The sequence below is a fragment of the Molothrus aeneus genome, chromosome 2 (genome assembly GCF_037042795.1).
Source record: "Molothrus aeneus isolate 106 chromosome 2, BPBGC_Maene_1.0, whole genome shotgun sequence".
Classification (NCBI taxonomy): domain Eukaryota; kingdom Metazoa; phylum Chordata; class Aves; order Passeriformes; family Icteridae; genus Molothrus; species Molothrus aeneus.
Window position 1 is genome coordinate 64,226,650 of NC_089647.1, and position 16,151 is coordinate 64,242,800.

Here is a 16,151-nt window from a genome sequence, read left to right on the forward strand (position 1 = left end):
GGGATTCGTGTCCAGAAGTCAGTCTTTTCCTTGTCTGAAAAATGTTTGTGTCATGCTGGACTAAGTTAGCAGTTTTCTTCCAAGAACGTAAATGAATTGGCACCAATCAAGTCAATTGGTGAGATTTATCAAAGTAGACCTCAAGTGTATATGGCAGACTGTGTGTTATGGATAATTGCACTGGATCTGGCTGAGATGGAGTTCATTTTCCCACAGCAGCCCTTACAGTGCTGTGCTTTGTATTGGTAGGAGAGGTGTGGGTAAAACCCCAGCGCCTCTTGGCTACTGCTGAGCAGCATTGGCACAGTATCAGTGCTGCCTCCCCAGCATTCTGCACCCTACCAGTAGGATGGAGGTGGGCAGAATTCTGGGAGGGGACACAACTAGTACAACTGACCCAAAGTGACAAAAGGGATATTCCATAGAGTATGACGTCAGCTCAGATATAACAGCTAAGAAAAGGAGGAAGAGGGCTGCATTTGTTACTTACAAATGTTTGCCTTCCTGAGCAACCATTTGATGGATGCTGAAGGTCTGCTTCCCAGGAAATGGGCAAGCATGGCTTGCTGATAACATAATAAAATTATTAACAAACAATTATTAATAATAATAATTAATAAAATAATGTAAATAAATAGAAATAATTATAAATTATAAATATAAATATAATAAATATAAATATAAATATAAATATAAATATAATAGATGTAAAATATAAATAAATAAAAACATAAATAAATTAATAATAATAATTAATAAAATTAGAATAAAATATCTTTTTTTTTTTAGCTTTGTATGCACACACACAATCTTTTCCTTTTTCTTTAGCAAACTTCCTTATCTCAACTAATGTGTTCATTTCCATCTTAACCTTCTCTCCCCCATCTAACTGAGAAGGGGGAGCGAGGGCTTGGTTAACATCTGGCATTCAGACAAGGTCAGTCCTCTACAATAATCTCTCTTCTACTGCTCAGCATAATCAATCTGTAAACATACGCACAGGGAGTTTTCTCCTGATAAAGGTATGAGTTAGGAGATCTTAATTCCTGTCTCTACAGTAAGTTAAACTGTGCTTATCAAATGAAATTTTGAATTTGGTTCAAACTACAGAAGTTTTATCACAAATTGCTTCACAGACATATGGTTCAAATCCTTCCTGTTTTCACAATAATGCTATAACTTCTAGCATTTTCTCACAAAATGTGACTTGATATTTAATCTATGTGCCTCATTCATTGTCCAGTGCAATTAATTCCTTCCTAGTGTCTGCCCGAAATAACCCATAAGATGCCACCTGAACATCTGTTTTGATGCAATTTATGCTTCAACCTTGGTCTTAACATCTACTGCTTTCTCTCTCTTTCTCTCCAAACTGTGTTCAAGCTGTGTCCATAAACCAAAAAACAATTAAGAGACTCTTTGCTCATTACCTAAATCTCACTTTTCTAGTCCTTTAATTAAGTGCTAGGCAGTTGTGGCTGTGAAATGCACATATTTCTTTGGAGGATTGCACATTTTATTAATGACTACAAAATGATTATTTAGCAATGTATCAATAACTAATTATGAACATAAATAATTGTATTAAATTCATATTTGAAAATTATTTTGAATGAAGAGAAATTTACTAGATTGTCCAGAGACTAGAAAAAGTAAATGCATAAAATTCTGGATGTCGAATAATTAAAAAAAACAACAAACCAAACAGCAAAATTTTTCTATAGTTAAAATTCTCTTTAAATTTAATGCAAAATTTCTGTTGAAGGTGCAGAATATTCTGAATACATATGTTGTTTAAAATGCATTTAAATTAGTAGAAACCAAGATTTTTCCCTGAAAAATTTATTATAATTTCAACTGTTTATAACCTGTTTCTATAGTGATATATTATTTCTTTTACTCCCTTTAAGCATTGGCAGAAGAGTTAACAAATGGGACTTTCCCTCCTGGCAATGTTATGGCAAAAAGTTATTTTCTCATGACAGTGCGTCAATGTTTAGAAAGAAAACACAGCAGAATTCTTTAACCATCTAATGAAACATTTGACTACACAATCAGAATATGAATTTGAGCCTTTTCTCTTTGATTAGGAACACATTAAGTTACCATGACCCAAATAACTTACCTAGCTGCTCATTTTGAAACGGGGAAATGCTGACTTTGGCTGGGATGGAGCTCACTTTTGACAGTCTGCAGGAGATTGGAGGAGAGGCTGACTGGCTCAAAACAATCAGTTTGGGGGTGGTGGGGAACACGACAAGCTCAGCCAAAGGTGGGACAGCTCTCTGCTCCCCCCAGCACCTCTGAGCCTTCTCATGCTGTGCCGTGAGGTGTGTGAGCATTGGAAAAGTCAGCACTGCCTACTGCTACAATGGGGGTGGTAGCTGCAAGGGCCAGCTGGGAACATTCTGCCTCTGTGTGAAATGCAGGCACGAGACTTTGGTGCTGAAATCAGCATAAGCATGTGCTATGAGGTGCTCTCCACTACCCTGGATTTAAAAGCTGTTGAGACCACACTAGGATGGTGGCTACCTTTCTCTCTCCTTCTTCTTTCTCTTTCTCTTCTTCTTACACTCTCTTTCTCTTTCCTCTTTCTCTTTCTTTTTCTCTTTCTCTTCCTCTTTTCTCTTCACTTTTTCTTCTCAAAATACACAATAAAGTGGACCAAGAAAAATTACAATCAATAGCTGGTTAAATCCCTTGTTGTATCTGGACAAGTTAAAGTTTGCTAAATTAAACTTTGCCAAGTGAATTATTCCATTGGAATGCTCCAAAGTTTGGAACTAGAAGGGGGTTTTTTGAACCTCCTGACAATTTTGTTTTTTCTCCTATGTACTGCCTAGGGTAGATACAACTATCTTCCCCTGAACCCACTAAGCAGACTGGGGCATTACACAGACCATTACACATCCCTATGTTTGATATTTACAACCAAAACTGTTTTGATAACAGTTATAACACAACATAACAATATATATGTTATAATATAAGATAACAATCGCATTGGTAACGTTTCAGCAGCGTTTATGCAGCATCAAGGTCTTCTCTGTTTCCTACTCTGGCCAGTCAATGAGTACCTAGGGATTGCACAAGAATTAGGAAGGGACACAGCTGGGAGAGTGACCCATTGTGACCAAAGCGATATTCCATGCAATGAAACCCCACGCTCAGCAGTAAATCTGTGGGAATTTTTTCCAAGGTAGCCATTGCTCATATACTGGCTGGACATTGATCTCCTAGTGATGAGAGATTCTTCTTGCATCACTTGATGAATTGTTTGCCTTTTTTTTTTTTTTTTTGTTTCCCCTTCAGTTGTTAAACTCTCTTGACCCCTGAATTTTCTCACTTTTGCCATTCTGATTCTCCCCCTGATCCTGAAAAGGCAACAGTGAGCGAGCAACTGGATGGAGGTTTATTTGCCAGTCACAGAGAATAGAAGATTGATCATTAAACAGCAATGCAATTTTTATTTAAAATAATCCATAGAAATTGACTTGGTTTAATTAAATTGCATAGCTGAGTAACCAATGTTGGGATAAAATAATAAATTAACAGAATAATAAGATTTGGCTATACTACACACAGAATATTGCAGTAAAGCTTTGGATAAACCATATCTCCTTGGTGAGGGAAAACTTTCCATGAGAAAAACTTTGTTAGTGTTCAGTTCAGATCAGATTTTACTATCTTTACTGATGTTGCACAAAATAAGTTTTCTTTCATTGAACCAATTATTAGGACACTGATAAGTAACTGGGCATCATAATGTTTGTTAAACTTGACTGACTTATTTTGTAAACTGTTGGAAACAAGTAAGTATTTGTAATGTCATACTCACCATAGCTAGCAAGAGGAGATGCACAAACCCCTACTAAGTGTACCCATTTTCAGTTCCTGGTCAGTTGTTTCTAATGACTGTCTGTAGTCTTAAGGTCTTTAGGCTAAAGTTAAAGAAAGTCATAAAGAACCCACTTACAATGTATTTTCTTTGGTATTATTTAAGATTTTAAATGTTATTTATTATAGGAATTTATTTAAAGATAGATAACTTTTTAGGATATTAAGCCAAATTCCACTGAGATTAAAAATAACTTTTAACATTGACAAAGGCATCTAGATGTTATGGTTTGATAAAAAAATTGCTTTTACAATTTGTTTTTATTGTTATTTGTTGATGGATCTTGAAGCCTGACAGCATTATACTTGTTTTATAACTTCTATGTTTTTGCTAGACAGATTTTCTTCATAATGCTCAAAGATAGTCAGTTTTGGATGATGCAGGGATATGAGATAGAACTACACTGAAATAAATGTAAATATAGAACCAAATCAATCTTTCATTTTAAGAAAAGCAGGTAATGAATAAAGGACTTTAAATAGCCTTTTTTTTTTCATTGTATGCATTTGTGTGAAATATTTTTCCGAAGATGGGATTTTTTTAGATTTTGGTCTGCGTATATATGTTGCAGTTTATACAGAGTGTGCAGTTTGAGATGCTGCCATGAGACTGATATATTTCTAAAAACATCAGCTCTGAGGCAGGAAATAGCCAACATACTTCATTGCAGGAAAACAGATGAATTAATCAAACTATTTATTTTAGATAAAACTAAATGTCATCTATCAAGTATGTTTATGTCATGAACAAATCTGACTTGAAAAAACCTGCTGCCTGTGGTGACGTTCATAATAGAAATGTTTGTCTTTGGAACAACTTGCCTTCCACTCCAGTGCGGTAGAGTGGAACGTGACAAAAGATTAATAGGCAACAGAAAAAGTATAGGTTTGATGGTCTACTTCTGATAAATAGGAGAGCTATGGAAACTGGAATCTGAAATTTGAAATCTGTCAAATGTATTGTATCAGTCTCAGAGTCATAGAATTATAAAATATCGTGAGTTGGAGGAGGATCTTTTAAGTCCAACTCCTGGCCTTTCTCAGGACAGCCCAAGAATCACACCACTTGCCTGGGAGCATTGTCCAAATGCTTTTGAACTTTTCCAGGCTTCATAGGTGTGACTACTTCTCTGGGGAGCCTGTTCCAGTGCCCAACCTCCTCTGGGCGAAGAACCTTTTCCTGATATTCAACCTAAACCTCCCCTGACACAACTTCAGGAAATTTCCTTAAATCCTGTCGCTGGTCGCAACAGCAAAGAGATTGGTACCTGCCCCTCCCCTTCCCCTCAGGAGGTAGCTGTAGACTGCAGTGAGGTCTCCGCTCAGTCCCTACTCCAGGCTTGCCATCCACCAGAACCCTCAGGTCCCTTTCTGCAGGGTTCTCCAGCCTCTCATTCCCCAGCCTGTTCCTACATCAAGGGTTGCTCCATCTTTGCTGCTACTTCTTCTGAGGATGATTGATTATCCAATAAAGAACAGAATTTTAGCGGAGAGTTCACCACTCCTGTTCCCAGATGTTAGAATATTTTTTTTTCTTTTTTTTTTGGAACGATGATGTTGATATAAATGTGAGGCTGGTGTTTCAGAAACTCCTCTGATTGTTAAAAATCACTCAGTAATAGCTTTAATTTCAGGAGTCTGGATGGCTCTCACATATCCGACCTGGCTGACTTCCAGGTATAATGCTCTCCTAACATTCCTCTCTGCTTTCCCCAAATCTTTAATAACTTAAGCTATTGATGATTCAATTTAGGATTGTAATGAAAGAAACAAGACTTTAAAATAGCTACAAGGAAAACTCAATTGCTTGAAAACTTGAAAACCAATATTGAATGTAGAAGAGATTAGTACCATTTTTAAACAATTTCAAGACTTGTTTAACAAAGTATTTCTGTAGGAAAAAAAAAAGCTATTTGGTTTCTTTTAAAATTAGCTTATAATTATATTATAAACAAGTCATGTCCGCATTTCTGAAAATATATTACATGGCATTGTGTAATGTTGCAAAGGGAAAAAGTTCACATCCTTCGTGGTATTCAAAACATAAGAGTACAATGACAGGTTGTCTTAACATTTACTTGTAACTGTGAGGGAGAAATTGAGTATTCAGCATTCTAATTTTTCCACTGAATGAGACTCATTCCATGTCACTTATAATGGTCACAAATCCTGTTTTAAAACCACAGTTTGTGTCTGTTGTATGTGCTTGTTTTGGACAAATTCCACTTTTGATTATTCACTTAAAAATGCAACTTTTAAACTTATGAAAATCTTCATAAGTGCTTTGCATGAATTTTTCTGGAGTATGTTTAAGCTTATAGATATGTTACTTGTAGTATACAGAAGAACGGAAACAGAATAAAACCTTGAAAGCTTATTTGCTCTCCCTGCTTTAAAGTTTAATGCTGCTTGTGGTAGCCCTGTGTGCTTCAGAAACAAATAAGACAATCAAATAAGACAACAAATAAGCCAACCATACGTGAGATAAATATTGGTATCTTCAAAGTTTCTTCTACTATTTTTCTATGTAGACAGACCTTTCCATTTAGTTGAAACAGCTGCTTATTATTATTGCTCCAATTACATTAGGATAAGAGATTCCATAAATTAACTGGATATAGAAATTGTAAGTATTCCAGAATTTTCTTTGTCAGAAGACTAGCTGAAATGAAAAAAACAGAAATGTTTGCGGTAGCAGCATGGTCAAATTGAAAGTTTTCACAGAGACATAAAAATAGAACAAAACTAACTCATAAATAGTTGATCCATCAAAACAATACAATATCATCAGGATTTTTCCATTGGTAAGCTTCATTTGTAAAGGTATTAAAAGAAAAATTAAAGGATTGAAATAATTTTTGATCTGGAAGTCTGTTCAGAACTGACCCAAAATCCTTTTCAATCATTCTGCTTTTTAAAGTGGGTTTTGAATCAGTCCTCTGGGTGGATACAGAAAACAATATTGAGATGCATGATGTATATTGCATAACAGGCTGGAAAAATTGAGAAATTGAAATTTTAGAAAGATCTGCTGCTCATATATAACCCATGAATTAATTTCTGTACTTTATAATTTTTATTGTATTTCAGATTAGCCAATACTCCTAAAATAGAATTTAAAAGATTTTATACTTGTCCAGAGACTAAAGTATGATCTCAGTGTGGAATATTATTTTGAAACAGGCAGAAAAACAGAAGTGAAGAGATTGAGAATGGCAATTCTGCTCCTGGTTTGTATACGAAAATTAGTCCAATTAGTCCAAAGGGCAACATTGGCACCAAGCAGAATAAATTTTATTCTCTCAGAATAAAATGAATTAATAACTTCTTTTTTCCCATAAACTGTAATTTGTACATATATGAATCTTCTTTAAAAGTTTCCATATCCATCCTGATGTACCTATTTCTACAAAGTAGGTCACCATTTATGGAGAAAGTCACTAAGCAGACTTTATTCTCAGAAAAAGTTTACTATTTGAGTGGAATGAAGTCTTTAAAAATGAATAAACCACAGAAACATATGCAATCTTTGGTCACCAGAGCTACATTTATGTCCCCAGAAGCCCTCTACAACAATTTCTATTGAATATAGTGACACTTCAGATTAATTGCCAGATTTTCCCCTGCTGAATTCAGCCAACAAGCCACTCATGACTCAAGCAGATGTTTCTGCATTTTAGGCAAACTGCAGCAGGTTTGTACTCCCATTGCTCCCTTACCTCCATCACCTGTGACAAAAGCTTTACCAGAGACATCACAGGAATTTTACTCACAAGAAATAAGATGCTGTCTGCAAGCAGTGCTGCACTGTAGCCTAAGTTTCACTCAAACAACACACAGGAATGGAATATTAAAAAAAATGATTAGCTTCATCTATATATCTATATTGATAATTATTGTATTTACAGGGCAAAGGGGGACAGCAGACTCCTTGAGAAGGCCCCTAGGAAAAATGTATTTGAGGTCATTTCACTAATAATTTTCATAAAGCTAGTGAGGGTAAAAAGTAGCTATCTGAAATAAATTGTTTTTCTGTGTCCTGAAAAAGCTAAGCAAAGACAGAGTGGACAGTCTCAGGTGTAAGAACAGCAGTAAGACAAAATATTTTTAGGACCAAAGCAGTACAGCAAATCTTCCCCTGGATTGTTTTATGGTCCTCAGGTATCCTGAGGAAGATTCCTGTGGGGAAAGGATCAGACAGCTTTCTTGTAGCTGCTGCAGGTCTCAGTACCATACCCCAGCTGGAGAGTCAGTGCTGCCAGGAGCAGGGCCCCGTGCCTGCAGCTGAGTCTGTGTGCACAACCTCCGCCGTCCTTTCATCTCCCTTCTGAGTGTTCCTACTCTCCCAACTCCCACACATACTTCTGTGGTGTCCTTTTATCTGTCAGTTCCTTAGGGAGACAGAGAAAATATGACTGACAGGCTGCTTTTACTACATCTCAGTTGCTATTTCAATATACTTAATCATCCGAATTAAATTGGATTAAAAAGAACTGCGGAGTTCTGTAGAGTATGAATAGGCTGAGAAGAACTGTATGGTAATAGCACATTTCTTCCTGAATCTGTCACTTTTTCAGTGTCATTTCATTTCCAATTCAACATAATTTTTCTTCCTTCTTTGTTCCCTCCCTGCACCAAAAAAATTCCACCATTTTTGCAGGAAGTCTTGGAACAATATCTTTTTTTGGGAAATATTTCTCTATCTGCAGGGTGAGTGAGGGTTTTGTGTAGTTGTAATTAATGTCCTTTCTTGTGGAACATGTGATACTAATCCATGCTTCTGAATTGCTTTTTTTTTGTTGTTAATACTGATACCATTTCTTAGTCCCAACTCTTTCATATGATTTCTTCTCCACTTTCAGACCCCGTTTTAGAAAGCATACAGTTTTCAAAATTCCTTGTCTCATTCCTTCTTTCTGTATGACAGAAGACTTAAGGCTTTATCTTTTCAGCTGGGTGTCTACAGCATCCCTGCTGCCTATGGATCAATGCCTTGTGACCTCATGGTCATTAGAGTAAACTCACACTTCCCATCCTTCTTGTCTGGAAAAACATAGATGTGATATGAGAATGCAGAGACTGGCACCACCAACCCTTTCCTGGTTGGAGGACACATGACCAAGTGTTTTGTGGAAAGGCATAAACAATCTGCATCTCTGAAGTTTGCAGTATTTTCCAAAGCTCAATGAATTAAATCTCTTTGTTTTTGCTACAGGCATGGCCATGAAAGCCCTAGCTGTTTTGAGAAATACTAGACTTCTAAAATTCAGCTTTCAAATTTTAAAAAGACTCTTTCATTATAAATTGTGATATCATTTAAAGTTGCAGTACAAAAATAATAGCAATTAAAAAAAAGTTAATGCAGAAATGTTTGTCAGCAAATTGTTTGTTTCAAAGTTTAGAGAAATGGGTTCCCAAAGAAAATGTCATGGTGACTTAAAAATTATTTATACTTGAACAATCTTTTTTTTTTTGCCCTGAGAGAAAAATCTGGGCTACTCAGGATGAAATCTTTCCAGAATCTGTAAACAAATAGAATCAGGCTAAGAAAAGCATCTGACATAGAAAATAAGAGGTTAAATGTTAAACTATGTTGTTTATCACCTACTGATAAAGGATCTTTTAATAGGAGCATCACAAAACTTTGATTCAAGATATTGAACCACTCCTTTTAAAAGAGTATTGTTTTCTTCTGTAAGCATTAAAAGCAGAAGTATTGCACACAATAAAGTATTTAAGAAGAAAAAATACCTATTGTTACTTCAGTCCAGATGATTCCATTTAAACATTCTTTCATGCAGTATTTGGGAGCTCTACTACTGCCATGGGCAATGACAAGGTCTTTGTAACCAGTATACTTGAATTATGATTTTTTTCTTTGTGCATTTTTTTATGAAGTCAAATTTTTCTTTTTTTTTCAAGATCCTAGGAGACATGTGTAGCATGGGAAAAATAATATATGCATATTAGTTTCTGCTTCCATGCTATTATTTCTAGCTACATTTATACACATATAGGTTTTCTTTTTATTTTAATTTGAAAAAAAAAGAATTTTAAAGCTTCATATTTCAAAGTAATTTCCTGCGTCTAGGAAAAATAGCTGTAGTACATCTCTTGGGAACGGATGCAATCTGCCTATTATTTCACTTTTGCAAGTCTGAATAGATATATACCTATATATATATATAAATATATATATATATATATATAAAAATGTTATATTGCCAGAATGCAGAATGTTATACACAAGGATCATTAATAATGAATTTTTGATATTACAAGAAAAAATATCGCTATTACTCTGCATTTTTAGTCACCTAAGTTTCTTTATAAAGGGGATTTTAAAAGTATAATTTTGTTCTTGCTGCTAAATTTAAAATTTTTCCAACACGTTAGCAGCAGCAAGGCTGTTTACACACCACTGCTCTCACTAGGGGCTTTCAGTCACAGGCAAAGCCTTCTTACTTTCTTATTAAATTCCATGCTACTGCCCTGTCTGAATCATGTCACCTGCTAGATATAGCCAAAATGTCAGCAATTGTGATGAAGAGAAGGAAAAAGCACTCACTTGCCATACAAAGCCTTATGCTGTGATGCCTTATAAAGCTGATGCTGTCAGTCAAAGCCCATCAATATTGCTTGTGCAAAGCACAGGGCTTGCTATTGATTTAATTAACTGGAGCTGAGATAAAGTTCAGTTTATGCAGCACAATAATTTGCAGAATCTCCACAGGGTTTCACAGAATGTGTTGCAAGAAAGGAAAAACACAGAACTGAATGGATGCAGCACAGCCCTAGAACCATTGGCTGACAAACAGAGAAGACTGCATATGTATCAAGTATCTGGGCAAATGTTCTGTGCTACTGATATTTGAGATACAAAAATTGTAAAACATATGCAAGGGAGTCAGTTCTACTTTCACTTTCCATTGTCAGGTGCCAACACAGATTGAGAAACTAATCAGGTCAGTATTTTTTGTGCAATTATCAGAGGAATAATGCTTTTAAATATAATTGCCTTTAAAAGAATATGATGTTCATTAAAAAAAAACCAAAAAACCACAACACAATAGATATACAATGCACACAATGATCCATTTGTTAGGCTGTATAGATAACTTTTAAAATCTGAGTTTTCATTTGTGTCTTTTCAGGTTTTCATTACTTTTGATCCACTCTAGGAAAATAAATGCACATGACATGATTTAAAATAAATTCCTTTTTAACTACAACCAATTAACAAGTTTTTTTTTCCACCTTCAGCTTGCACAAGTACCTTCATTTTTTTAATATGTGTATCTATAGAAGTGGTTTTATGTCTGCAGGATATACATATTACTAAAATAATAAGAGTATTGCACCAAATTCAGTTCTTTTAACTAATATTTTGTCTCAAGAATCTCTTCTTGGATTTCAGCTGTATTGAAACCAGCATCTATTAAATCTTGAAATATGTGGCTCCCATGGACTAATACAGTAATCAAAAATATTTTTGTGAGCTTAATTCTCCCATTTTACACAGGAGCTGCTTTAAAAAGACTTAGTGAATTAGTCTTACGTACCAGTGCTTCAGCTGACTTTTCCTGCTAGGAGGCTGGCTACAGGCTACTCCCTTCTTCAGAAGTTTCTTTGCCCACTCCATTGTTGGCAGCATGGTAGGTCTGCCCCCATGCAACAACAAAGGCAACCTGTTCTCATCTCTGTACCTGACACCATTCCCCCCTCTTCTGTGATGGTCATCAGGGAGTCCTTGTTTCCCATGAATAATTCCAGGGGATTCAGTGGATGAGACAAAGGTCAAAAGGAAGTTTTACATAAACGTAGACACAGACATGGACATAGACAATGTTATAGATAGAAATGCTATGCACACACACACACAGACTCACAAGTATTTCTGCATGTATTTCTATGCCTCTATATAGTCATATGTATATTTATCTGTATATATAAATGGAAGTCTAGATCTACTGGATGAAATCAAAACAGTATACTAAGCAATGCAACAATTAGTTAAAACAGGTTGTTTTGAATTTAGATCAATTGGAGAAAAAATTTGTAAGTATCAATATGCTGTTTCCTTCAATATCCCAATATTTCTGTTTTCCTCAAAAATTTTAGGAGTCGTTTATCTTAAAGCAGTTAGCTGAAAAAACTCTCTGTGTTTAATTCAGTAATATTGGTAAAGAATGGTGCATTTTGTTTCTCATGAGGCAACTGATTCCATAATTTTTCTGATGCTAACAGAATTTTATTTAAGTATAATAAAATTCATACTGCTGTTATGCAGAGTTTTGCTTTACACTGATTTAATGTGTTTCTAAAAATCATAAATGACATAAGAGACTCTTCAAAAATTGTGTTTATATGTCTGAGACTTTGCTAAAATATCCCAAATTCAGATGGTTTTGGTAACTGGAAAACATTCATGGAACAACATAGGACACAAATGGTTTTTATAAGAAGAGGAAGATACTGTGATGAGAAATAATAATAAGATGGTGACAGCTTGGGGGAGATGTTATGTGCAGCCACCTTCTGATGGTTATAGAGTTGATACAGAAAAGTGGCATGTTCCCTATACAGTCTGCCAATTTATTTTTCATTCCATTAAATAGTACAGAACAAACCAAAGACAATTTCCCAGATTAAGCAATCAGGTAAACTCCTTGGCATAGAGTGAAGGCTGAATACAGGTAAAAACTTTCAGAAGAATGTCTTTGAAACTCACAGTGGAGGAAATGAGATCTATACATGAGTGAAGTACCAAAGTTAAGATGACCTTTAAAAACAGTAGGAGTCAAATACTGCATGGCTTAACAGTGATGAACCACATTGACCTTGATTATGACTCCTGACCATAGAAAGATGGGCCAGGTGCACCCTTTAGATATGGATGTGATGCAAGAGCAGAAAGAGCACTGTCTCTTTTTCTTGCACTTTTTCTTGAAGCATCTGCAACTGGTCTCTGCTGGACACAGGATATGCTTTAAAAGAACATTTACTCTTCCCTGTGAGGGCATTATCTTATTTCACATATTTTTAATTTCTTTTTCAGACCTACATTTTAAAGTGCTAGCTCTCTGACTGAATAATTTTCCTGAATATATATGGCCTAGAGAAAGGCTATTCCCTTGCTATTCTCTATTTGGGAAGACTTGCAAATTAACACAAATATTTTGGAAAACAATGTTAAAAAATATTTTACTTTCATCATTTGCCTGTAGAGTATAACAACAGAGTATAACAAAAGCTTTTTCTTTCAAATAAATCAAATAATTTTTTCAGTGTGTTAATTTATACTTTACCACTAAACTACTTTTTGCTTTTGCTTTCTGTAGTTCACTATTAAGGATATGTTTGGCTTCAAAACAAGACATCTTTATAAATTTTTCATGACCCACTGTATGTTTGAGACCACTTATGCTGAGTGACCAGTGTAAAAGCAATTTTAATTGCATTAATTAGCAATATTCCTTAGCTTTTTACAGGCACTGGCTCTACTGCCTATTGCTGTTACCTTCAGTGGCAGCAAAGAGATATTAGTAAATGTCAAATTTATTGGAGCAACTTGCATTCATTATAAAGTTTCTGCACTTTTAGCAGAGCAATACTTAAAGCATATTAATTTATTTTAAATTGCTTAACAAATAGTTTCTTTCTTTTTGTATCAGTTTTCATCTTCTTTGGTCTACATCCATTATCAAGTGAAACCTGTCACAAGAGCATCTTATCTTTGTGGAATGTCAGGATTCTTCACAAATTCAGTAAAAATCCAGTAAAATAAAATAAATTCTAATCTCCCCTTCCTTCTATTATTTTTACAGATTTCTGGCAATACCTTTTTGATTATGTTTTTAACAGCATATTTTGATGGACAGAGACCCAAAACTGTTTACATTCTTCTGGTTTTTGCTTGCTTACACTTTTCATACATTTATAAATAAGATAATCTTGTGCAAGGAGAGACAAAAATATTAGTACAAAAAATAGTGAAATTATAAATGGCTCAAACCAAATTAATATCAGTTCTGAGGAAACTTTCTCATTAGAAAATTAGTTGAGCAACAAATGATGGGGGAGTATAAAGTGTATCACATATCCAGAGTAGAAAGGGAGAGAGAAAACTTGTTAAAGACAAAATGAGAATAGTAGAGCACATAAGTAAGAAAAGGTCAAAGCATTACAAAAATGGAATGCACGTGGGAGAGGTGCAGATATGTAAAAGAATGCCAAGCTATCAATACACAAACAGATGCAAAGGCATCAAATACATTATTCAAAACTCAGTATTTGAAGAGGTGAGATCTGTGGTATGCATATGAACAGCAATGAAGGAAGTAGAAGAGAATCAAATGAAAAACATCCAGTTGAGAACCAAAAAAAAAAAAAAAGACAGAGAAAATATAGAATCATAAATAAAATGAAATAACATCATAAGAGTAGTACAGAAAACATGGACATTACAAAGAATGGAGTTGCCATTAATACTGTATGCTAAATTCTATTCACTATAAGAATCTTGCTACACTCTTACTAGGTAAAGTGAACTTTCTGTTCCTGTTACTTTATTGTTCCCTATTAACTTTTGTTGTCCTGCTTTCTCTCTCAGCATCTTCTTAAGATACAATATTGCATGATTGCAATCATTATTATTCATTGTAGGTCAAATTTAACCTTATTTTAGTTCTTCATTCATCCGAAGTAAGCACAATCAAGTTGTAGAAATATTTTAAATGTTCTTGGTTGTTGGCTTTTCTATCAAAGTAAAATATACACTCCTAGAAAAAGATACATCCATGACACCAATGTTCATGCAATAATTTATCATAGTTTCTCTTATTAATCCATTTTTGAGGTGCAACACATTAATGAAATTTTATCTCTAGAGGACTAAGAATTATTCTATGAAAACTGCAAACCTTAAAGCTTAGAATCTCTTTAATAATACAAATTATGTAATAGTATATATTACCTGATAGTATGTTATCACTTCATTAATACAATAACACTGTTCATTAGTACCTTTCATACACTGTGCAGTGATGACCCCTTCTCCACACAGATGTAGCAGAAAGGGAAAAAATTCACAGAAGCATGTAAATTATGATCAGATGTACGGAATGGCTTCCTTAAAACCAGCTTCAAAGTTACAGCCCTTCACTCTGGAAAATGAGTAACTGAAGAGACTATGATGGATAACTACAAAATCATCAGCGGCATGAAAATGTGATGAGGAATCAACTATCTACTCCTTATTTCTGTAGTGGAACAAGGAACTATCAGTTGAAGCCAGCGTTTCACCGTTACAAGTTTGATTGGAATTTTTGTCTGAGTTCGGTTGGGTTAGGTTGGGTTGTTTGTTTGTTTTCCCAAAAATGGCGTATTTCTTCTGATAGCATCAGAAAGTGGAAAAACTAAGGGAAAAAGTAAGGGAAAAAGTAAAGGGAAAAGTAAGGGAAACTGTGGCTGTTAAAACTAAAATGGATACAAGTGAAGGTTGGATATTCTCATAAAAGGGAAGTCCTCTGAAGGCTATGGTTTGCATAAACCATCTAATTCTTATGCAATATTAATCTCAATTAGTATAAAGTGTTGAAAACTAAGGGGATAGTCAATGGAAATACCAGGTTTGTTGATATTTTCCATAGTAATTTGGTTTGGGCTGCTTCTGGGGGAAAAATAATGCTGGTTTAGCTGAACTTTTAAAATTGCTCTCATAATGCCTTTTATGTCCTTATCATTGCTGAGCTTTGTATACCTTGGTGATTTTCATCCTAGAAATTCTGTCTCCAGCCTTATCACTTGATCAGTTACTCAGTGTTTCCCTATCCCTCTGCAGTTAGCAACACAACTGGATCACTCCAGCTTCCTCAGGCTAATTTCTGCTGCAACTCATATTTTCTTTTCCTCTGCCATTGCTTTGACTTCTAGCAGCATACACTACAGTAGCATGAATGTTTTATATGCCTATGTAGTACAACATGCCTATTTGCCAAAGGACTCAATTCTGACAAAGAAGACACTTCAAATGTCTGCCATTAAATAAATAAGTGATGCATGCCTGATTTAATTTGTATACAAAATATTTACACCCTGAATCAGGCTATTAAAAGTGAAATGACCAACATTCTAATATATCTGAACAATTTGTATTTTGATATTTTAAACTGAAACATGTCTTTCCATATAAGAGCTCTGCATGGACAAAATGTACATTATGAAAAAGAAAAGCCTCACAGAAAATATATCAA